We start from the raw sequence: 27,080 nt of genomic DNA on the forward strand, positions 1-27,080 counted from the left end.
TCCTTAATGCTCAAATCTGTATCACTTAACGTTTTATCTTTCTGCAGCCGTTTTCTAGACATCGATACAATTTTACTGATATTTAGGAAACGTTTCTTACTCTACTGCCATATTAGCATCTCCCATTGGCATTACTTGAACAAGCATAAGCCCAGAACGCATTGTTTTACGAGCAGCCCTCGTATGAAGTTATTTCGTAATAAATTCTCATATGCATTATAGTTTTTTTACTTATACACTAAAGAAGAAAAGATACGTTTATGTATTTTTACAACATTTATTACATTGAAGTATACATTCTTTTATATTTTAGGTGCTATATTGATACTGTTCTGAACATAGCGTTCTTGACGTCAATTCTGCATCTGCAGTTGATGCCTGAAACAAAAAAGGTATAAAGAAAATATTTGCATGTTTTACATATTATTTGTAGCGTTTATCAAATTGAAAAAGGGATACAAATAGAACGAACCCAAATATTAAGAAATAACTGAAAGGACGATAATTGTTGCAATTTTAGGAGGGTGTATTCTTGTTCTGCCTAATGACCCTTCTTAAAAATAATAATAGGAAAATTTGTTTTTTTAAAGTGACTTTTGATATTAAGGTAACTCAATCAATATTTCCTCGTACAGAAGTTGACATACTAAGAATTATAGTAACGTAATATATATATATATATATATATATATATATATATATATATATATATATATATATATATATATATATATAGGCCTATATATATATAGGTATTAATGCCAACAGTATGAAGTCACAATGGCAGTATTTGTAAATTCAAAGTATGATGAAAAAATGTTATGAAGGTTATTTATGCCATATTAATAGAAGAATTGAAAACAAAAGCTACTGAAGGTGTAGACATGGCTGTAAGGCTACATGTTCTCGTGGGTGAAGAAGCTAAATCAAATAATGGCTTTCATTTCCATGAAGTAGAAGAGATGGCAATTGAAAGCAGAAGTTTAATAGATAAAATGAAGACAGCAGTATCCGAAAATCGTCTCGAAGCAGTTCCAAAGATTGACAGGTAAGTTTATTTTGAAATCATTATTTGAGACATGTGTCAAAATTCCTACCTTTCGACTCTATTACAACATACTTCGAATGGGTCTAGGATTTTTGATGTAGGACGTTTCGGTGTAAAAAAATATTTGGGAGTATTAATTATATACTCTTAATTAAGAAAAAGGGAAAATTAGTTGACATAGGAATCGTAAAATGAAACTTGATTTTTAAAAAGAAGTACTTTAAATTTTGTGATCGTGTACTCGAAGTGCCGTAACGTAGTTATCTTGCCGTAGTATAAACTGGTTAAATATTATTGAGGCAGTTACAGAATGCTAGTGGCGAGCATTCGTGATAGAATGAAATGTGTTCATGGTAGTATATTCAACTTACCACAGAATAATAATAATAGCATGAATAATGATACTAAAATTTAGTTCAAATTTATTTCAAACTATTCAGTGTCAGCAGATAAATCTATTGCATAACTTTCCTGAGAAATTCACTTACAGACTAAATAATACATCATAATTGAATCACTGATTGGAAAAAGGGAATGAGTGCATCAGAGCTAAGTTTTCAAAAACGCAAGAAAACCTTCCCGAGGCGTTGTTTGTATTTGTTTCAAAGAGTGTATAATTGATTACTTGTAGCAAAACAACTAACAAACACTAAGACAAGAATAAGAACCTTGTATTGCAGCACAGAAATTGGTTAGAAAAGCTTAAAAATTGAAAAAAATTGCCTTTTTTCAATCAACTAGAGTTGGACGCAGTTGTAATTTTGTGTAGGGTATGTAATGTGTAGTTTATGATAGAAAGCTATGAAAATGTACATCTTGAATACAATGTTGTATGTTAATCTTGGATATATGTATTCGAACTATCACATGTGTTAGGCTTCGAACACTTTTATTGTGTACCGTTCGTTTTTCTGTACAGCACATGTTATTCGTACAGCAAGAAAAGTAATACAATAGACAACTTAACAAAATACGTAGCAAATTACGTTGTCAGAGCAGAATGAGTTTACATAGGGTCCTAGTTGTGTGTATCTTCGTCTTCTACAGTTTCTTGGTCATTGGTCTTTCATGAACAAATCATCCTATAAAACTGTTTGTATGGGTCAGGTATGTATTTGATGATTTGTGAAACATCGTTGACCTTCTGATTGATCGGGACTTGCCCATTGTATTCCTTTGACGTTGGCAGTGGAACGTTTGTAATCTAATCCTATCAGTTCTTAGTCTATTGATAAACTCATGAACTTGCACATAACCTTTACATTCTGCTTTATAAACAAAGTTTCTGTATTTACTTATTTGGAATTTCACTGTTTTGTCCACAATGCTACCTGGAGTTTTCTTGTAAAACGGTTGCCACCAATGTTTAAAATCTAAGATTTCTTCATTGACAACCTCGTAAACCTGAAATGAAGTATCGGTCTTTCTTGCATTTGCAATCATATGGTTATACTGTGCTGGTAAATAAATGCGATTGTGTCGTTTGAGTTCTCGTTTGATTACAGCAAATCGGTACATGGTTAAAAAAAAAAACTATGACATCTGACTGGCAAATATAATAGTGAATCGTTTTGACACGGTCAGGCTGGAAGTGGAAAGAATTCTTATTGTATGATTGCAGTTTTAACCACCACTTGTATCACAGAAACCATGTTAATCTGTCACTGATTGGGGCAAAAGTTCTCTAGAGATTGTGCAACGCGAACACAAAGCGAACTATCGTAATGATAGTAGAGAGCTCTAGCGGCTGTGTGCTTACAGTCTTGCAGTTGTGGTGATGTCCTGCAGTGAGTGGAAGAAGAAAATAAGAAGCGTAGTTATTCCCTTTTTCTTATCAGCGAGACATTTCGCCTTCTACATTGGTCATATAGAGTAGCGCAAATATTCCTGTTTTCTACTCAACAATGTAGCTATCTTAAAGGAACACATCTGCTTCCTCAGTTTAAAATAGTAAACCATTGTACTTATTCCCTTTTTCCAGTCAGTGGATCAATTGAATGTACATTTTTGTAATAAGAGTGGTTTGGTGCACTCTATAATCCCTATGTTCGATTCCCGGCGGCGGAGCTCATGTGGTTCGGATTCCACGTTAATCAGCAGTTCCAAGTCTCACATAGCCTCGCTGCTGAAAGGAACGCTAAACTGAAATTTAACTCAACTCTATAATCCCTATAAATATTTTCCTTATGTTACTAATCGCTATAAATATTTCCCTTATGTTACTCATACAAAAGATAAATTTTATTTGAAATCGAGATTAGATATGTACTATAATTATGTTTTAGTGGATAATCATTAGAGAATGCTACTTAATTTATAGAAAAGTTCTAATTTTAAATGTGGAGGAATATCTTGACTCTTATAAACAAGAATTCGTTGACATTCAGTTTGCTCACCGAAGTAGCTGTAAACAGCAACAAATACTTTCTTCTCATTGGCTGAAACTAGGTGTCAAGTAATTGTTGATTGTAATTTTCCAACCACTTTTCCATATTGAAACCTAAGTTGCTTATTTCATATAAGGAGACCTTACAGGCCTTAAATTCAGTTGTCCTTACTAGCTGCCAAAAGCTAATAAATTGAATTATTTATACTATATTATTTCTGTGGCTTGGGTCTAAAAAGGCCAATGTCACTTTTTGGCGAAAATGAGATTTTTAGCAATTTGAATGTCTCTAAATGTGTATTTTCTTGTGTAAGAAGGGCAAGTGTCAACATGGAATAGTTTTAGAATAATTTTCCAAATAAAGTTATAGACCCATGGTGAGGAAGAAGTATTTCTATGTTTAAAAAAGGACAAAGTATACATTGGCCTTTCTTCAATCTACTAAAAACTATGAGTATTATGGCCAAAGTGAATATTGACCTTTTCTGATCCAATATTGTTAATATTTTGACGCGACCAAAGTGAGAATTGGCCTTTTTTGATCTAGTGTCTTGGAAACTCTGAGACCAATGTTTAAACTTTGTACCTATTTGTTTGACTTGAAAGGCGGCGTCTTTGTGTGACACCGAAAGGAAAATAAGATAATAATGTTATTTTGTGTCTTTGAGTGTAAATCCAACAACAATCTGGTTCATACTTACCAATCATGGTTAAAAGTGTATGTTTTGTTAACACTGCATAAGGTTGCCAATTCAGCCACTTTGTGGCTAGATCTGGCCATTTTGAGAACCTGGCTAGCGACGAATTTTCAAATCTACTAATGCCACTACTAAGCTACTAATTTTCAAAACTACTTGCAGCTTTTCTAGCCATGTACTTTTGCTTTTAGCCATTTCTAGTCATTTTCTGAGTTCAACCACTTTTTGATATAGACTATTTATCGTTAACAAGTGTCTAACATTGTTTTGGGAGTTGGAATACAACAAGGAATCACCTGTTAAAATTTCACTTATATGCTAAATGTTTCACTTCAAGGAGAAGATAAGCTACATAATTTTCATGACAATTGCATATTATATCGGAATGTTTTATGCTCAAAGCATAATTTGTAAGCAAGCTCAAAGTTTAAACTTTCAATAAAAGGCCTATGTCATTGTTTGTATTTTAAAAAAACTAGTAGAATTTCAAGATGAAAAGGGCTAATGTCAAGAGATATCACGGAGATAAACTGAGATATATTCATGAAAATGCAAGTATCCAGTAGGCCATAAACATATCTTTCAGTGTGAAAGTATGAATTTTCTATTTGCAAGTATGTTTGAAATACTTTCAAAGAAAAATTTGTATGAAACTTCAAATGCTTTTTTCTCAAAATGGTATTTTTTGACATTGGCCCTATTAAAATCAAACCACAGATTTAATCAGAGCTGTTTTAGAATTATGACTAAGTGTTACTTTTTAAATGGCTTTCCATTATTAAAATGCATGCAAATTTTGTTTCAATTTCAAATAGAATTTACCTTTTTGTTGGCAGAATGGTACATAAGAAAGACCTTTTTATTACGCTATAGTTTCCTACTTAATGGTCATAAAATGAATAAAATGAGAGAAATAAGGAAAGAGAAAAAAATCTTACCTAATATGAGTTGGTATACAATAATATAGCATTATTTGAAAGAAAGCAGTTTGTAGATTTTTGATCTTACACTCAGCAAACTTTAGGTACTGCATCATAGTGTACGACTCATTAGAATTGTTTTTTACTGCGAAACTTATGTTACAATGAACAGTTTTGAGGGTGATTTTCCACGGGAGGTTTATGTTTGAGCAGTCTTCAAGTTTGTTGCATTCACCTCAGATTCATAATGAATAGATTACAATAGAATTGACCTAACAGTTCCACATGACGTAAATGTGCGTAGGAGTTTTGGGATAACCGTCAATGACCACGAAAGACTCTACACTTGAGAATACTTTGTTCAGTTTGTAGCGGTAGAATATTGAATGCACTACTGTAGTACGTATACATGTATACATCTTTATAAAAAGTTGTTTTCGCGTAGTGGTTTCTTAATATATTCCAGCAATATTTCAAGACGGAAATTATCCGTTATTTTCACTCATATTGAGGAGAGTGAATAGAGGATAAGTGAGTAAATTCCAGTGAACTTCGCGATACTTGTTCATTATTATTGTTACAGGTTTTAAAGGGGACCTGGTCTATTTAGTATCCGACTCCCATTTTGGTCGTTATCTTTTGGCATATATTGACTTCCCTCGTATAATGAGAAATACGAGAAGTACTGTATATATTTTACAGTGTGAACATTATTTTAATTTTCCTTCCATATTTCCGAATATTTGATCGTAAACTTATCTAGATGTTCACTATTTTTAAAATATTTTTATTTTATAGATTGTCAGAGAAGTTGTTGCAAAGAAGGGAATGAATGATAAGGTGCCTGCTGTATTGCCACCATTTGGTAGTGTTAGATTAGCACTCTCCCATCAACGATAATATGATGGATAGATGGAAACGTTGAATGGTAAAGAGTTCTTTTTAATTAATGACGGTGTCGACTCAGATCCCTTATTGATAAGAAATTTCTGAAATTATTATTATTATTATTAATTATTATTATTATTATTATTATTATTATTAAAAGACTTTTCTTTCTTTGAACTTAATTTTGCATTATTAATTGAAGTATGCTTGTATTTCAACCGAGGATGCCTATCTATCGAAGTTCAGAGAATAGGAACATTTATTTTTGTCTTTTAAAAGGAGTTACGGGAAGGGTCAACATTTTGTTCTTTCTTTTCTGTTAGGTGCAGGATGGGGAACATTGTCAAGGGCAGAAAGATATTTAAAATTAATTCGTAGGTAATGGGTGGAGTTGGATAACAGTCCAAACCTTCTAGTATTATATAGTTTAATAGAGTACCTACAAGTAGTCTTACGAGGAAGGTCCATAAACCTTAAGAGTTGAATTTTGATGAAAATTAGTAACAAGATTCAGTTCAAGTTGCTAAGTAACGTAGTAATAGTCACTAAATGCTTCGTTGAGCTGCTACACCGACGCCATCTTGAAATCCAGTAGGCAATGTCCAAGAATACCTTTTTGGCACAGAAATGGAAACGTTTTTGGTAGATCTGACTCCACTATTGTAAACCGAAATAGAACATCTATATGTGGGAATACTTCGAGTTCACGATCGCCATTGTGAAAGGCGCCATATTAAATCGATGTCAAATATGATAAATAGCAAGGGAGTCATGTGATGTACCAAATAGCATTGGAATTTACTCCTGAAGCCATTTCCGTAATCAAAGTTTACATATCTGTTTTCACTTTAGAGTTAAGACCTCTCTCACCCACAGGAACATACGTATAAAAACTGTGCGAGTTAAATTTGTGTTATGAAACTTAGTCGTGCATGCAGTTGCAGGGTTTTAACTACTGCAGTAGTAGTCACTTGATGTACAATAGCCTCTACACTAAGCCTACGCTAGTGAGAGAAATCGTTAATTAAATTGAAATGCCTGTAGTGAAAAATGGAATAGCAGCATGTTACAAATTATACCTATTCGAAGCGCGATGAAATAGATTGGTGGTCGATGAAGCACATGTTTAATAGTATTGACGAGCAGAGAATAAGAGAATACCAAATGGATTGTTCGGATATATATTAGAAAAATGATATAAACTGGTGCATATTAGTTGAACGACCAAAGTTGTTCGGATTCCACTATAATCAGCAAGTCCACGTGTCCTTTAGCGTAGCACTCATAAGTGTGGGACGTTAAACTAAATCAAACCAAAAATCTATTTTAGGTAATTTTACATAGTCCATTATAGTGTGTTAAGGTTTCTTCTCCAATCTTGAAACCTTACGCAAAGACCCTCAGTGTTGCAAAATATTGCGTTCTTTTTCAATACCCATACTTGACAACCTTTAATTTACCGTGCATATTACGAAGTTAAAATACTTTAATGTATTTATTGTAAGTTTGTCTAAATAAAATCGATTTATCGCTGACGCATTGAATAACGAAGGGGATTTAAATTATCGGTTCACAGCCTATTCTTAAGAGACGCCTGGAAACGTTGAATTCACTTTTCTTGTGTCTGTTCTGCTATAAAGGATAATACAATGCTAAAAATAGATGGCAATAAAGATTATTACAAGATTTAATACCAAGTTGCAATCCATAAAACAAGCTTCTTTCTTGCTTTTTCCTCCAATCCAATATTAAATAATTAAATATCTTCAGCTTTCCATCTTTAACGATAAAACCTCGCTTATAATAAGGGCAAGACAAGTTTACATATCAAAACTGATAAATAACTAATTGTAGCAGGTGTTCCTTAGAGTCCGAGGATTTATTTATTATTTAAATCACGTACTTGACAATTGAGGAGATTCATTTTGGGACTTGTTTATTCATTTGCTTTAACAGTTACAATGATATAAATATGGCTATTTTTGTGTTTGAAATACTCTATAGGAATGTGGTTAATTTCCCCAATATTGTACTCCGTATTATTAATAACTGACAATGTAGACTTACTAGATCTCTTGACTTTAGACTATTGTTTCGGGTTATAAGCAGTGTTGCCAAACACGACAAGCGAAATTACACACACTTTCCGTCCAAATTGCACAATTTTACACACAAACTGGAAGACAGTGCACACAAAATTGCACAATACATAACTAGCTACCTATCTATTATGTATGTTATGTCTGGTGATGTACACACATAAACGCACATCGACAAGCCAGTGTTCAAAGATTCATTTGATTTATTATTATTATTATTATTATTATTATTATTATTATTATTATTATTATTACAGTAAAATCGTCACCTCCTCGTTCAATAAAAGACCTCCCATCCCTCTCATTCACTCTGTCGTTCATCTGTTTGCAAAATGGCATTTTCTTGACAAGTGGTGAGAAGACAAAAAAAAAAAAGACCTCTTATCCCCTCCGCCTCATGTTTTGACTAGCATCGAGGGTCAACATTCATTCATATTGCTTTGCTTGAACAAAGCGGCTTTACTTGAGGTGCTAATGGTCATGACACCCGCTTCTGAAAAATACGAAGTGAGGTACTAAGGAAGCAAGATACGTTTTATTGCGCCGCCCTGGAGTGAGACGTTGACGTTCGTAGTTTTAGAAGGCAATTTTCATTTAAAACAAACTGAAATAATGAATATTTGAATGAAAGGAACTTTGCAAAAATCATTAATGATTAAAATTTTAAATTGTGCGAAACTACACACAAAATGCACACAGATTGGCATTACACACAAAATGCACACACAGGACAAAATTGCACACATTTTGTGCAATTACACACACATTGGCAACGCTGGTTATAAGACATAGCAAGCAGAATTTAAAGTGCTTTCCTACAGGCAATTGCAACATGAGTGTGCAGTAAGGTGTATGGTGTCTGTATTAGGTGAGGGCAGGCGTGTGACGTTCGGTACGAATTCATTTGTTGGACCAGTGAAACATTCGTTCCGTGCATAAAATGCGAACAATCAATCCGATAAATATAGTCAACATTTTAAATCAAGTAGTATTGAAAAAATACAGTGTCGTAAGTGAGAATGGGGTAGAAGATAAGCCATTTGCAGATACATTGCTTGCAATATTAGCAAGCAAATATGGTAGTAACGCTTCTCTAACAAATTGAATGTAGACACTGACACAGAGTGAATATGAAGATTCGACAAACGAAATGGATTTGGAACAGATAACTAGTCCATTAGTCAGTGACAGTGAGTCTTCTACGAGCGAGTATTAGATGCCATCTCCAAGCCGAACAAAATCTGTACGGGTAACAGAAGCTGTCGTCAACAAATACATACAACCAGGAGTACGCTGCATTATTGAAGAGGAATAGGAAACGCAACACTGTTATAGCGGTAGCGAAAAAATTCAAATGCAATGCAGCGTTTGTGTATAAGGCTTTCAAGTTCCATAACAAACCTCCTCGTTCTCGTGTCATATCACTACTAAAATACGAAGTACTAAAGACATTCAACATTTATCGCACTAAAGGACTTGTGGTCCATGATTATCATTTGAAAGCGTGGATGTTACTGACAACGAGGAAATTGAACTATCCATTCCGTTTTTATCGTGGTTTCATTAACAAATTTATAAAAAGATCATAGGATCGCTTAAGAAGGATTACTCAATTTGTAACGAAGAAAGATGTTGAAACGAAGGTGAATTACTTGATATGCCCATTTTTTTTTATTAAAATTAATGAAATAATACATGATAAACCGTACAATAGTGAATGCATCTTTAATACTGATCAGTCCAGGTTTGAGTACGAAATGATCTCTGGTAGAACTATGTCAGAAATAGGTGAGAAACATACTACAACAGTCGTTCAGTCTTTAGCATCAGTGTCCCACGGATAGACCAACCAAATTCACATTTCCCGAATACGGCTAGCCACACAAACATACATATGTTTCCAGGAGCCTAAAGGCATGTTCGGACCCAAACTGAAACAACAGTTAGCTAAACAGACAGCTTTCAACATTGTTATTGATGCGAGCAAATCAGATAAACTCACTCGTGAACACGTCAAACGGTGGCTAAAAGACATGTTTATTCCTGATGTGAAAAGGATTCCCTGCTGTTGATGACTCGTGCAATGGACAGACGGGGTGAAGACGTGCGAAAATTGTTACATGGGAAAAACATTCGTGAAGAAGTTATACCCACAAAGACCACCGAATTTATTCAGCCCCTTGATGTATACTTTTTCGGCAGTATAAGCTGGTAATTCGGAGACTTGAGAATTATTCTCGACATAAATTCATTGATTGTGGTACACCGAACAAGTTATATGACAGAATTTTCATAATGAAAATGCATTTTGTTGTGTATCGTCAATTTTGTGCGCCAGTTCTAAAGGCCATGCTTGCATATGCATGGCAGAAATGTGCGTACGCCACAAGAGCAATAGTTTGTTCATTTACAAAAATTCTGGAGACTATGCTGTAAGTAGAATATAGTGTCTGTTGCCATGAAGATTGTGACGAAAGTGCATTTGTTAAGTGCACTGCTCCATGATGCTGTGAACTAATCACTTCGTTATGGATCTCCATCATCATTTCTGAAGAGCAAAAGATTAGTAGTTTAATATTTGCTTATGTGCACTAGTTTATATTATTTATCTAATATTTTTCTATTAATTTTCTAATAACTTCAAGACATATTCGTGTGAAGTCATATGTGCCGTTGCACTAACTTATATTACAGCGTTTAAATGCTATGCATAATCGTAACACACACACTCATAGCATATATATATATATATATATATATATATATATATATATATATATATATATCTACAGCACACTTCGAAATAGGTACAATTTGTTACAGTGCTGCTATTCCATTTTCAACTAGAAAATACAAGCATTTCAACGTAATTAACGACTTCTCTCACTAGGCTCAAGATCTCATTGGTATAGTGGCTGTTGTACATCAAGTGACTACTATTGCATTAGTTAAAAACCTGAAAGTGCTCGCACGACCGCATTTCATAACACACATTTAACTTGCACAGTTTTTATATGTTCCTGTAGGCGAGAGAGTTCATAACTCTGAAGTGGAAACAGATATGTAAACTTTGATTACGGAAATGGATTCAGGAGTAAATTCCAGTGCTGTTTGATACCCCACATGATCCCCTTGCTATTTATCATATTTCACCGCGATTCAATATGGCGCGTTTCAGAATGGCGATCATGCACTGGAAGTATTCCTACATGTATATGCTCTATCCCGGTTTATAATGTTGAAATCAAATCTGCCAAAAGCTTTTCCATTTTTGAGCCAAAAAGGTATTCTTGAACATTGCCTACTGGATTTCAATATGGCGTCGGTGTAGCAGCTCAACGAAGCATTTGCGCATATGAATACGTTACTTAGCAACTCAAACAGAATCTTGTTACTAATTTTCATCAAAATTCAACTCTCACGGTTTATGGACTTTCCTCGTTAGTTTTCTATAAAAGAAAGTAGATTCTTTTACGTCTGTGTCAAAAGATCCTGTGCTGGCTCCAGGATCAGAGGCAGCGATCAGAAGTGCTGGTTCCAGAGTTTTGAGTTTTTCTTGAACACGGCTCAACTGCTTACAGTATACAGTTGAATCGATGCTCTGACCAACTGGTAGCAGTTCCTGATGCACAATGTCGCGAGCAGTCCACCAAACACAAAGAAGGACCTTCTGGTGCAGTGCTGTTTCGGCTGTTTTGGAATCGGTTCGTGGGATGCTAACCAATGATGACGCATCGTGATAGGATCCACTTGTCATAACATGTCTACTCCCTGTCCAGAAATGGCTCCTTCCTCATACGAGACCGCAAAGAAACACAAGTATCTGTTCGCGTTACCTTCTGTTCCGAAGTCAAATCATGTGGGACGCATCGATCCGACTTGAAGTGCTTCCCAAGTTGATTGAGATGCTTCCGAATGGTTCCTCTACTCACACTGAATTGCATTTCCAGTTCCTCACATGTCTGGCTACAGTTCGCCTCAATTGCTGCCTGAAGATCTGAATTTTTATGACACTCTGTCTTTATGCAAGTTGACGGTGTAAATGAACTGCCACATCCAGGTAGTATGTTGAATATACCCACACCAACAACTGACCTTCGCCTTATCTACATTCACATTCAACTCACCGTGACTGCAATTTCACGCCATGATTACTGTATAGTCAGGTTTGCTTTTCTTTACGAAATATATTGCAGTAATTTCTCCTCATTATCGATCCGGGTTTAGTATATTGGTCCAAAAATGGATTAAAAATAGACGGACAAAAATGTTTGTTTATGTTGATCAATACCAGGTTTCCTTCAACATATGATTTTCGAGAATAGCTCTGATTGTCTCGATTCTTCTTACAGTTAGTCTTAGTAATGTAACAATGACATCCCACATTGTTACAAGTCCTAGGGGATTGAGAGGAATTCCACCACTTCAAAATTTTGGCAGAAATTTTTTCCTACTAAAAATTTACTGGATGTGTGAGTAAAGAGATATTGACACCTTTGTCAAAAGGCCGCAAATTCACGACTCCCTCGGGAGAGTAATACTCCTGGAAGTAACTTGTTTTCACGCACTACCCTAACCACCTGTTTTAAGTTCGAATCAAAATTTATATCATGAGGATCAGGTGGAACAAAACGGGACCTGCTGGGCTTCTAACCGGTTTCTACAACAACAACTACTACTACTCCTACTCAGGGTTGCCATATTTCAAAAATGAAAATCCGGAACGCTACTACTCGTAGATTACGAGTACCTTTGACATGTTTAAATTGAAAAGAAGTGTTATATATTAATTTACTTTCTTCCATTAGATATAGTTGTTCAAGTATTACGTAATCATAGTTTTAGTCATTTTAGTAGTACTCTTTCTCCCTAATTAAGCAAACGTAAGCAGATGATTTACCCCTGGTAAGCAAGTTTTTTGTTGTTGTTATTTCTCAGTGTCTGCTATGTTTCGTGGCATTCAAAGTCTGTTCTATATTTTAAAACAATATATTTTTTCTTCTTGAATGGTCAGCAGAAAAGTACCAAAAACATCGGCCAGGGGATTATTGATTAAAATATTTAAGAAGGAAAATGCAGATTGTTTAGTAGTAAAGATAACAGTAAGATTGAGCAGTAAAACCTTTTGTCCCTGAACCAATGAAACGAATGCTTCGTTCAATGTCAAAGTAGTTCATGGTGAACTTAATTAAATCCATGTTTCATGTAATCAAGTTTGTTTTCCAACTTTTGAATCGCCATACTCAGAAGTTGAAGAGAATAATTGTATACCTATTCCTGTGTAACAAGTAAACTATGATGTCGCATGCCTTTCTTTTTAAATCCCGGACATTTAAGAGTCCCGAGAAATATTTTCGGGACGCCGGTACGCAGATCTCAATTCCGTGTGGTTCCGGATTTTCTGGGACGAATGGCAACCCTACTTCTACTCCTACTCATACCACTAGTACTACTACTTATCTGCACAAAAGTAAGTAAATCCTTTTTTGAGTATTATTTTCACCTTATTTTAATGCAAAAAGTGTCATGAAAATAATAGAAAAATCTTTCCTTGGACCGAGTTTGAACCCAAGCCAAAAGAGATTTCCATTACTAGTATGTTGCGCTACCATGCTCGGCCACATACGTGCCAAGAAACAGATAACGTTAACCAATCAGAACCGTGTATTTAGTTCATACTTCTGGGAGCATTACTTCACCGAGTGAGTCCTAAGAATGCGTAACCTTTATATAAATAAAATTCCTAATACAATCTGCTATAAAAACTTTAGTTTCAAGACAAGTAAATATAATAATATTATTCAAAATGTATTAAAAATGTAAGCAAATTATGTGTGGACCTGAGTTTATTTGAAATTTTGCTGCAGTTTTACTATATGGATTAGATTGTAAAACGTACAGAAAAATTGGGTAAATCTTTAGTTTGCCCATTTCATGTCAAGAACAGAACCCAACCAACCCTTCCGGGGCTACTAACCCGTTCCTACTGCTATTACTACTACTACTTTTACTATGAATACATATAATAAAACTGCACAGAAATTTGTATATGTATATGAGTGTGAGTGTATGTTTATGTGTCTACCATAAACTGGGGCTACCTGGTAAGTTTTTTTTTCTCTTTCGTACTACTTTTTGTTATTTATAGCAATTAATTTTAATTCTTCTTGTGATGTTTCTAGAGCTTAGTCCATGTTACTTCTTTGTGCAGTCATAACAAAATTTTACTGAGACTGAAGCCTCCCAGGAGCCAGAAAGTGCTGTTTTCAAGCAGCTCCGCTTTTGGGCTACTTGGAAAATATATGCCTGTAGAAAGAGTTCTGTGAAAGATGGGACTATTTGGAAAAAAACACTTGCAAGATCACACTTTCTTCAGAAGATTGATATGCAGCATGCCTATGTTTCTTTCGTAGTAATGTATTCCTAGCCTAGGCTGTTTTAAATATGAAAAATCCTTTTTTTTTTTTTTTTTTTTTTTTTTTGCACAACCTTTTAGTTAAACACAATAAATTGTTGAACCAATTTAAACTCATTCCAGTGGTAAACTTGTCTTCCTGAAAGCCTACAGAACCAGTTGAAAATTTTTTTTGCAGTATGCTCTTATGAACGGTAGTTTTTCAAACAATGTAAGGGAAATTTTGACAAATTCCAATACTCACATAAGCTCTTGGGACTTATTTAAGACACTAAAACATGACCTACATAATTTTATGAAATTTATGTATGTATCAGATCAGTAATTGCCTTACATTGGTTTACAAAATTATAGGCCCGCAACCAGCCATAGAGGTTTAGGGGGCCATGGATATGTTAGGGTGGGGGGCAAGTTACTATAAATTATCTTACACATATCTAAATTGTGTTTTTTGTATTGAGGTTTGGAGGGGCAACGAAAAGTTTAGGGGGCCAGGCCCCCTAGCCCCCCTTTGGTTCCGGGCCTGCAAAATTACCTCATTTTTACAAGTGTACATTTATGTTAACTCTTTGCAAAAATATCATTTGGTACTGTGGTAATAATAATAATAATAATGTAGCACAGTACGATAAGGACAAAAATTCACATATTTAAATTTTTTGCTGCAAAGTCATATGGAAAAACAACTTGTTTTGTGCTGTTGTAGATAGGTTCAGGCAAAACTTCAATAATGTCATCTTTGTCTATCCCCTGATCAATATCATCATTTTTAGTAGAAAGACGGAAGGAAATTAAAAAAAAGAGAAAAACTCAATGCGTTTAAGAGTCATGGTGGAACATAAACACATACATTGACCTTTATACGGTGCAGTTTTACTATACGGATCCATAGATTGTAAAATGTACAGAAAAAATTGGGCAAGTCTTTAGTTTGCCCATTTCATGTGAAGAACAGGACCCAACCAACCCCTACGGTTCTTCTAACCCGTTCCTACTACTACTACTGTACTTATGAAAAATGAAATGAAATCTTTGAGTTTTACGTCCCACGATTATGCCGGCTAGGTTAAAGGAGACGGTACTGTACTTATACGACACTATGTATCCGTATAATAAAACTGCACTCCTTATATATTCAATGGGCATATTTTTTTATTTAGGGGGACAGAATATTTTTGAGTTAAAATTTCTTACTTTCTTGGTATATTTTCTGTACTTTTTGTTGTTTCATGATAGATTAGGTTAGGCTAGGTTAGGTTAGCTTACTTTCGGTTAGATTAGATTAACACTGTATTGGCCCCCCAGTTCCAAAACTATTCCATTCTAATGTTGGAGAGGGGACGCGGTAGCTCAGTTGTATAGCGTTCACCTCCGGTGCTTGGGGTCACTGGTTCGATCCTATCTCACACCGTGTGGACTTTGTAGTGGACAAACACCGTGCCCGTGGGTTTTCTCGGGGTACTCCCGTTTCCTCCCACTTTCTTCATTCCACCATTTCATTCATTTCTCGTCATCACCGTCTCCTTTAGCCTAACAGGCATAACCGTGGAACGTAAAACTAAAAGATTTCATTTCATTTCAAATGTATGAGTAACACCTTTGGCTTTACCTTTTCATAATAAAGGACTGAGTAGAATAATTAAGAAGGAGCAACCCTGCAGCTTTGCCCGTCACAAAATAAGGAACTAAGTAGAAGAAAGAAAGAAAGCAACGCCTTCGTTTTTGCCCCAATCACAAAGAAGGGTACTGAGTCGAGTTGCCCTGTAAATTCTCAAGCCAGCTGACATGTTCATTCTTACACTTGGGCTTAGATGTTATTGGGATTGGAATCCAACAGATAAGTGATCCCGAAAACGTAGTAATCTCTGTCATCTTAATATATTTTTCATTGTTTCTCACTTCCACACCGATGGGAACTGAATTTAGACTTTAACGGTATCCGGAGTGTGACTATTCATCTCAACGACCCGAAAAACTATGGATTGGAAATTGATAACGGAAGTTCTCGATTATTTTTGCATATCACTCCTTTCCTACTTCGTAGGAGTGCTAATGGAGAATGAACGTAAACTTACACGACATCAGAAGTGTCACTATCTCAGGATCCCAAAAATTAAATTCTAAAAACCAATATTGATCATTTCTTTTATTTTTTTATACATTTCACTTTCTCACACCTCCTAGAGGATCCAGGGAATTTTACTCAAGCTGGAAGCTGAAATTGAACTTAAACGAAATTGATCATCAATCAACTTAGCAATGCTGGAAACGATTGATTCGACACTGGTTTCTTTTTTATTATTATTATTATTTTGCATGCCATCCTTCCTCCCCAGGCGTGCTCATGGATTCTGAACTTGGACTCAAACGGCATCTGTATCACTATTCAGCTCAGACCACGAAAATTATTGATTCGACTTTAATATAGGTCATTTTTGATTATTGTTAAAAGTTACATTGGGAGCTGAACTTGTTATGTCTTAACTCCAATGGGAGCCGAACGTGGACTTAAAAGGCACTAGAACTGTGACTAATCAATGTACGGATCCGGAAAACTATGGATTCTACACTAATATCGGTTGGTTTCTATTACTTTTACATGCCACCATTTCACTTCCACCAGGATGCTAATAAAGATTGGACTTGGACTTGAACACATTTGGAATGTCTTTACTTATTTAAGCGATCTCGAAAACCATAAATACGACACTAATATCGGTCGTTTTCGATCATTTTTATGGCCTTCTTCCTATTCTTTATTAGTAGTGCTTGGAGGTCTTTACCCCATTCGGGGCTCTACGTGGATTTAAAAAGCATCGGACTTGCCGCCAATTTGCTTAGCAACACTGAAAACTATTGATTTGACACTAATGTCTGTCGTTTTCGATAACTTTTACATGTTACCATTTCAACCTCCATGGTGATGATGGGTTGAAATTGGATTTAAACGACATCTGAAGTGACATGATTCATCTCAGTGACCCCGAAAACTATGAAGTCAATATTAAAGTCGGTCATTTTCGATCACTTTGTGTCACACCTCTCTCACTCCTGCTCTAGGTGTGTCAGGGAGTCTAGCCAGTACAGTGCTGATTTCCAGACTGTAAGTAATAGTGTACCAAGTTCTGTTAAAATTTATCTAGGCATATTAAAGTTATGCTGGAGCACACACACATATACATACATTTTTATATAAAAGAAGTCCTGACTGGCTCGCTAATTCATCTATGTCCGGGCTAAACCGCTTAAGCTAGAAACGTGAAATTTGGGCAGAGCATAGGATTTGTGATGTAAGGTCTCACTGAGGAAGGCTTATTGGGAATCCGAGAAGAGAGGGTTGGCTATTATTATTTTAAAATATTCATATCTCGGAATTTTTGAATGTTAGAGACATAAAATTTGGAACATGATCTAATTTAAAACAAATTAGACACGATTTTTAGTGTTTATATATGGTATTTAGTATAAATATATTTGAACTAGAAAGGAAGAAAAGAGGATAAGAAGGTAAAAGATGGGAATTACAATTATTATAATACGATGTCCATATATCGGAATCTCTTAAGATTAGAGACAAGAAATTTGGCATTTAGACTTTTCATTCAAACCAATTAAAGACTTGTTTCGATGTTACCCTACTAGGGAAGAAAAAAGGCGCGTAGAAACAAGGGGTTGGGATTGCAATTCTTAAAATAAGATAGCCGAATCTCGAATTCCCTTAAGGTTAGAGACATGAAATTTTAGTATTTTAGAGTTTAAATTTTAAATAATTAAAGACGTGTTTCAACATTTTTCATAAAATGTTTTCCTTAGAAGAGAAGAAAACGGCAGAAAGATAAAAGGGTGAACGTTGTAATTGTTAAAATGATATGACCATAGCTAGAAATCCCCCAAGAGTGCAGATATGTTACTTAAAGACATATTTCAGCGGTTTTAGGTTTCCCTTGGAAGGAAAAAACGTGGAAAGAAAGAGAATGAAGGTTGCAGTTGTTATAACAAGTCGCCCATATCTCGAAATCTCTTAAGATTATTGATGTGTTAGTAGGAATATGAGAAGCGTTCGGCCGTAGGAGGAGCAAATTTAGTGGTCAGGGACCAAGTCTCCAGCTAGCCGAGTGGGCCGCGGTGGCTCAGTGGTAGTGCGTTCATCTCTGGTGCATGAGGCCGTTGGTTCGATTCCCTCTCGCACCAAGTGAACTTTGTGGTGGACAAACACCGTATGCTGTGTGTTTTCTCGGAGTTCTCCCGTTTCCTTCCACTTTCTTCATTTCATTCATTTCTCATCATCATCGTCTCCTTTAGCCTAGCCGGCATAATCGTAAGATTTCGTTCCATTTTTAAGGAGATCTATATTGAATCGGATATGGCAGTAGATTTTTACACTTGCGATTTTAGTAGAGTGGTAAAAGAACAGAGCTAAACTATTCTTGGGTTACTGAATTCTTTGTATAAATCCTTTTGTCACTTATGTACGATCGCTTTCACTCTATAATTATCAACGTGAACTGTATAGCTATTCGAGGATGCGTTTCCGATGCGTTACCCCCCCCCCCCCGCAGCGAACGTCATCAAGGTAGCTACTCGGCAATTTTACTTTCGCCAAAGTTATAAGGTGAGCTAATCAGGGTTTACAGACCTTACTGCCACCCCCTCAGGCCCGCTACCAGAGGGGGGCTAGGGGGGCCTGATCTCACTAAACTTTTCGTTGCCTCTCCAGACCTTAACACAAAATGCTATTATTATTAAGGGGATCTGCTACCTCTTCGCTTAGGTTTCTAACTCTCTATTTAATAACATGTAAAATTTAATATGGTAATTTCTAACAAAGTATTGCAGGTAATGACTTGATATTTTTAATACAAATACACAAGACCCATATAAATCCAACCACGGTCTCCAATTTACGTTACATGCGTTAGATTAATTGTAATATATTCTTCAGTAAGTTTGGCAACTATGCCGTATATAGTATATGGATAGATCTTTTTGAAGGAATTGAGAGCCCTCGGAACCTCTAGCCCTACTAGTCTTCGCGACACGTGGTGGTGATTTATGAGCGCTTCAGGCTAAAAACCAATGTCGCCTCTGATCCTTTCTTTTTAATTTTCTTTCTTTTTTCCTTTTTTTCAAAAACTTGTTTTGGGCAGCTATGCCCTTTTGTCGGCTGTCTATAGAAATAGCAGTCATACTCCCTGGAATTATTGATTCTCCGTTGGGACAGTCACTTCCTCTCCATCGTGAACCTCAGTGTTAGATTCGATAAACAAAAATAAACTCGAAGACATTAAATGTAAAAAGACAACAGCAGCAGTAGTTTGTATTAAAAATTTGGAACGAACAAAAATATTGTGTCTAAATAACGTATTTGTGTTAAATGTACTTTATCATAATAAGAAATTCTATATTGTTCTCGTATAAGATGCTATAAATGATCTACTTTGTAATAAAACTAAAAATAATGACTTTGAAAGAAGCATTAGACTTGGCAAAAATTAGTTTTGTGGGGTCAATGTAATAATTTCATACATACAATATTTTTATTCAATTTTCAGACATTAGTGTATTGGTAATATACAAAGTGTACAGTACATGTAATCAGTGAACAATATTAAGATATGTTATTGATAATTGCTTTTTGGATGAGCTAATGTAATTAATATAAATATGTACGCAGAGTATAAATGTTGTTTGACAATAGTAAGGTATTTTGTTGGGAAAAAATGCTTTTTGTAGGATCGTTTTAATTTCAGATATATAGTTTCGTTTTCATAAAGTAATTAATATAAATGTATCAACAGTATAAATGTCGTTAGTGTTAGAAATGTAGTGAAATATTTCGTTGATAATTGTTTTTTGTAGAATCATTTGAATTTTAACCTTATAGTCATTCAATGCGGTTTCATAGTCTAATGATTAGAGCGTTCGACTCCTGATCGCCTGGTTCTAGGTTCGATTCCCTGCTAGAATACTCAAATTATTGGCGTCTGCCCATCGTCGTGAGGCAAGCTAGGTAGCCATGTGATTAAAAGACATGACAGTCTATATAATTAATATAAAATACACAGTACAAATGTTGTTTGACAGTAGTGAGGTATTTCGTTGATAATTTATTTTTGTAAGATGTATACTATTTTTATAATGGTAGAATATGTGTATACTATTTATAAGATGTAGACTTATACATTTCTTTGTATAGACTTTTATAATGTATAATGAATTTTTATAATCAAGAGCGAAAGTTTAAAACCTTAGAATGGGCGAATCTTGCCACAAAAGCGAGATGTACTCGTAGAAATAATAATAATAATAATAATAATAATAATAATAATAATAATAATAATAATAATAATAATAATAATAATAATAATAATAATAATAATAATAATAAGGAAAGGAATGAAGACGTACTAAAGGAAGCTAGTAAAGGACGACAGATCATGAAGATAATAGGAAAGAGAAGAAAGAGCATGCTTACCTATCTTATTCAACATTCAGATCGGACACCGTGTTGATAGAGGAAAAGGCAGAAGAAAAACCAGGAAGTGGAAGACCAAGGATAGAAAAATCTATGTTTTACGTCACACAGTTATGCCTGGTAGGTTAAAGGAGCTAGTGATGTTGAGAAATGAAGGAAATGGTGGAATGCAGAAAGTGGAAGGAAACGGGAGAACCCCGAGAAAACCCCCACACATGGTGTTTGTCCTCCACAAAGTTCACTTGGTGCGAGCTAAGATCGAAATAAGAACGCCATGCATTAGAGGTGAACGCTCTACCACTGAGTAGGGATGCGCACGAGACGAGTTGAGACAGGATTTTCCTGACAAAATTCGAGTCGAGACACTGCTCTTCCAATAGAAAAATATACATTTTTCGAGTCGAGACATCACTTTTGCAGCACATTTTCGAGACGAGACAGGCACAAATCTTGTCTCGTGCGCATCCCTACCACTGAGCCAACGCGGCCCGAGCAAGGATAAATGCAGTAACGAAGAAGAGACCTTATCAAATTATAAAACAGCTCTCCCAGGGGAAAGAAAAGTTTTAAAATTTCCTTCTTGCCCATCAACCTATGATTGAAGTGAGAAAGATTATTATTATTATTATTATTATTATTATTATTATTATTATTATTATTATTATTATTATTATTATTATTATTATTATTATTATTATTATTATTATTATTATTTTATCGAGAATGTACTTCTGGGTTTCCTCCTAAAAAAAAATACACATACTATTTCCAACTATGGTTATCTTACTTTTTACAAATTTGTCTAATTCAATATTGGTTTAAATAGTAGTTTTCAAGCTACGAGTTCTTTGACTAACTGAATAGTGCACGCCTCTTCTGGCTCATCCTCCACTATTTAACATTAAATTTCAGATGTCTCAATATATTTGCATAAGTTTATTATTTCTAAAATAAACATTACGTACAAGGTCTATTCAAATTGATATCAAGTTTTTCTGACATGTGTATATTACGCATATCTTTCTTAATTTGCATTACTCACATTACCCCAGAGAACGAACAAATTTTAGAGTTCTGGTTTGAACTTCTCTTACAATAATAAGCAAATATACGAGGAACAAATTTACCATTATTGACGATGCGGAGGGGAGGAGATTTTCTGGACTAGGAAGGAATGTGTGCTGGTGCAGAGCAGAGGTCTGCACGAGTCGGAACTTTCAGCCCGGGCCCGGCCCGTGGATTTACAATGTGAGGCCCGACCCGAGTCCGAAATATGTCTTAGCATTTAGGCCTGAGCCCGGACTGAGCTCTGTGATAACCAAATGAACCCGAAATAAGCCCGAATTACAAAAACTTAATTATTAATGCAAAATTGTATTTTTATTTACAGCAATTCGAGGTTTGATTTTGCAGTTGTGTTTTAAAAGTCCTCCAGAAAGAAAGATGCAATTTGTATCGTTTTACACAATATTTACAAAGTTAGGCCAGAAAAAGTTCGAGAAATATGGTTGTATATTTAAAAATTCACAGCCCGAACCGAGGGGCGTCATTTAGGGGGCAGGGAGAGGCATTTGACCCTCTGAGTTTGAGATTTATATAGATTTTATCAATAGAATAGTAGTAAGTCAGTGAAAAACGCGAAATTTTACATATATCAAGGGGTCTTGCCCCCCCAAGCCAAATCTGAAATGACGCTACTGCCCGAACCCCTCCCGGGCCCGAAGTGATGCATGCTTTGTAGGCCCGAGCACGTGCAGGCCTCTAGTGCAGAGGCGTTTCAAGTGGTGGGCGACTGCCCACGGCCTTGCATTTTTAGGGACCTCGCAAAGACCAACGAGCCTAAAACGATTTGGCACTCACTTTTGTCGATGCAACAATAGAAACAAATATGAATTCGGACTTATTTACAGAAAAACAATACATAAGGCTTCAAACTAACTTTTCATCTATTCGTATATATTAGATCGCTAGCATACGAGACAGGAGGCGAGTTTATTTTGAGATTGCAATAATGAATGTATATAAGTCTTTATCGTTGAGATGAATTGTTTTCGATAAATTTTATTATGATTAGCAATTTTTAAAAAGGGGGGCAGGAAGGACTCGTAAACCTTACTCGCCTTGCTGTGCAGATGGTATGGTCAAAATCAATACTGGATAGTAAAAGTGCAAGTGTAAAGGCTAATATGAAACAGAGAAACAAAAGAGAACTTCTTCAGAAGGGAATTGGGAGGGGAGGGGAGGAGAGTACAATACTGTAACACTTGAAATGCGTCTTGATCTGTATACTTCAACAAACTTTTCTTATTAGATTACGCAATTTCTAGTTTCTGACTCCGATTATTCAAAGTATTCAAATGTTCTCGGAGGGAGTGACCGCCCCTCCCTTTAATCCGTCCGTGGTGTCATTCAGTTTTGCTTTTTGCTACTAATTCAAAATGCTTTCCGAAACAAGTTGTCTTCTTGTGACTGCAGAGGGTGGAAGAAACAAACAAACCGTGAAAGGAAGAAGTGGTTTTGGGCTCTTACAGTCCAGACCATTCTAACCACTGAGAAGTGAGAATCACAACGTGATTTTTCTGGTAAGAGCGAGCGTCCTTTTAACAACAGCTAACAAGCAAACAGATGGTCAGCCCTCTCCCCTCTGCAGCATACTTTTTATTCTCTGTTGCCAAACTTACTGAAGAATATATTGCAATTAATCTAACGCATGTAACGTAAATTGGAGACCGTGGTTGGATTTATATGGGTCTTGTGTATTTGTATTAAAAATTTCAAGTCATTACCTGCAATACTTTGTTAGAAATTACCATATTAAATTTTACATGTTATCAAATGGAGAGTTAGAAACCTAAGCAAAGAGGTAGCAGATCCCCTTGAGGTCCTTCAATAGGCACTCACGCATCTGGAGAATTTTGTTGATGGACGAATGCGCCACGTAGTGGCACTTCGTGTAACTCACACAAATACAGCAAACACAGCAAGGGTGCAGGTCAAAACTCATCCGGCCTTACCCCCTGGAGTCACAGATCTTGTCCCTGTGCAGAGAATGGTGGTAAAACAAAAATTCTTGTCCATTATAAACCCTCTGTTCGATGTGTAGCCTCTCTGTCTGTAAACATCGTTCTCTTGCGATGATTTACACTACAAATCAGATGTTATTGGCTCTATATGTAACACGGGTCATAGGAAAATTTTCAATGCATATAGACTTATTCAATATAAAAACTAATAGCAAAACGCTCATCTTTCAACGTAAATCACATTACACAGAGTTATACCTACGTATATGTGCAATTCTTATGTAAAAATGACTAGAGTAGCAAAGGACCGAAGCACATGAAAGGCTCCAGCCAGTGGCGTAGCCAGAAAACTCGTCAAGGGGAGATTCAGAAAGCATTGCTGGAACGCAATTCTTGTATTCATATGAAATAACCAATAGTTTTTACTTTTACTACAGATAAGCTTTCCATTTTATTCTCGTATGAGTCTCCTTCTTCCCACCTATGTTAACTACATAAAATACATTACCCAAAGTTTGTATTATTATTATTATTATTATTATTATTATTATTATTATTATTATTATTATTATTATTATTATTATTATTATTATTCTTCAAGAAAGCGTTGTATGTAATGTCAACCTCCAAATTATCCTTACATACCTTATTCAAAATAGTAGTACCAACTACCAACTCGTAAACTTACCACTGGCGTATTTGGGGGGCTATCGGGCTCCAGTCCCCTCCCCGGCCCGAAAATCGTTAAAATTTGCTGGCACCCATAAGGAAAAATTAAGTGCTTATTGACATATTGTGCATAGCCCTACGTCTCCTAAACAAAATCCTAAATATGCCACTGAAACTTACTCAATATTTCTGATAAAATACCCTATTGTATAAAGTATACTCTTTTACTTTATGAGTTTAATATTTCGACTTTTTTCGTTGCATCCCTCTTCTAAAATTCACAACGACGCAATTTGAGTCATAATTGCAACCTGTATGTACAAAATTTAACAAAAGTAATAAATAAACTTATCCGTAATGAAAATAAATTAAAATAAAATAAAACTCTGTTCATTTGGCTATATAAACTCTTCTATGTGAGGGGAAAATCGTTAGTAAAATTACTGTGGCAATAACAATTTCGTACTTTCATTGTTCTAGAACTAAGCAGATCATAGTGTCTTATAGATACCAAGAAAATTAATATGAGATCCAAGTATACCTAAAGTTGTTCTTTTCTCCAAGATCATGGACCTTAGATTACCCTTTTTCTTTCTTTCCTTTTGTTTTCAAAACGTGACATTTCTAGTAACCAGAAGGAAAAGTACAATCCCAACGTTAGATTTTGTTGTACAAAAATCTTTGGAATAGATCGATCAATTCAAATGCTAGTTCCATCTCGATTTCTCTAAGCGAGGAAAATTACCCAAATTGGTCTAGAATAAAATCTTGCGGTGGCGATGAAGTTCTACTTATTGTCGTGCCGTGGAAAATTAGCACCCGGAACGAGAGTATACGACGGCGCTCTCCGTACATATGAGTGAGGTCGACAGACCAGCCTTGAAGCGCCATGTTTGGCGGGAAGCGTAAGAAAATTTTCAAAAATAAACCCTGCTTTTCATTGGTTTTGAGCACTTTTTATTATTTTTTTTCTTCCATTTTATATATGTGCACGCGATGCGGACTGGTAGTTCACAGTCTCTGTCTTTGGTTAGCTGCCAGTCCTGATGGGCTTATCCACGACGATGGATTGTTGGAAGTGAAGTGTCCAAGTTCAGCTCGTGATTATACCCCAACAGAAGCGGCTACAAAATTGAAGAAGTTTTACTTACACGTAGAGTCTCTCACAAAGGAGCTGAAACTGGAAAGTAACCATAATTATTACTATCAAATTCAGGGACAGTTACTAGTGACAGGTAGACAGTGGCAAGGGTGCCGGTTTCTCTGTAAATTTGGGGGGGGGGTATTCAGATGCAGAAGGTGTATTTTTTTCTATATATGAAGATTTTAATACAAATTGCACTCAAATTTATGCCAAATATTGTATATTTTACAAATATAATAGGGACCTACATGAGCTTTGGGGGCCCGGGCCCCCAGGATCGGCGCCTTTGGACAGTAGTGTGATTTTGCTGTTTGGACACCAAAGGGACTATCCATTGAACGTATCCGAAGAGATTATCATTTTTTGAATAAAGTTTTTCCAAAATTACAAACATTTTATATGTGTTATATTTTACCAGAGTTGCTGGATCCTCGAGTAAGATGAAGTCAGAAAATGAAATGAAATCTTTAAGTTTTACGTCCCACGGTTATGCCGGTTAGGCTAAAGGAGACGGTGATGATGAGTGATGAATGAAATTGGTGGAATGAAGAAAGTGGGAGGAAACGGGAGAACCCCGAGGAAACCCACGAACACGGTGTTTGTCCACCACAAAGTTCACTTGGCGGGGGCTAGGATCGAACCCGGGACCCCAAGCACCAGAGGTGAACGCTCTACCATTGAGCCACCGCGTCCCCCAAGATGAAGTCAGAAGATACAATTTCGTGATAGGAGGGATAATCTCAAATCGTAGAAGGAAACGTTGTAGGAGTACCAAATACACCCATGTAACTATGGGAAACTCATGCATTCTGCTGTGCATTTCTTCATATTTCTTTTTTTACAAATTATAGTATACCCGTCTGCCTCAAATAAGATTTTAAAAGGTGAAAAATAAACAACATAAAACTTTACAATTCTTAAAAAGTTATATCTAAATTTTCCTCCACGAAACAGTCTACATTAAAAAAAAAAAAAAAAAAGTTGGTAGGCATATTTAATGTAATATTTGGTCTAGGAATTAATTCGTGCGGTTGGTACGCACACATTGAAGCTGTAGTACAAACACAAAATACATAAATACCTTAAGAAAAATATTGTCCATCGCTAGCCACGACTTTCGCCCATCTGTCAGGCAATGTACGGATTCCGTGGCGAAAGAAGTCCTCATCCTTGGAAGCGATCCAGTCAGAGACCCATGTTTCGATATCTTCTGAAGAAGTAAACCACTGTCCAATCAAATCGTTGTTCATGCAATCGAACAAGTAGTAGTCCGAAGGAGCAACGTCTGGTGAATACGGCGGGTGGGGTAAAACTT

The 27,080-nt window shown here is 35.7% G+C and overlaps 1 protein-coding gene across 2 annotated transcripts in view; it reads right to left on the reverse strand.

Moving 5' to 3' along the window:
* Positions 1-257: 257 nt before the first annotated feature.
* The window catches only part of LOC145663692 (uncharacterized), a 68,738-nt gene continuing 41,915 nt past the window's right edge, over positions 258-27,080 (reverse strand). For both annotated transcript variants that reach the window (XM_081729786.1, XM_081729787.1), the window contains exon 3: positions 258-378. The gene's annotated coding sequence lies outside the window, so the exon portion shown is untranslated. The remainder of the gene's footprint in view (positions 379-27,080) is intronic.

This window comes from Thermobia domestica, chromosome 11, assembly GCF_964235325.1.
Source record: "Thermobia domestica chromosome 11, izTheDome1.hap1.1, whole genome shotgun sequence".
Taxonomy (NCBI): Eukaryota; Metazoa; Arthropoda; class Insecta; order Zygentoma; family Lepismatidae; genus Thermobia; species Thermobia domestica.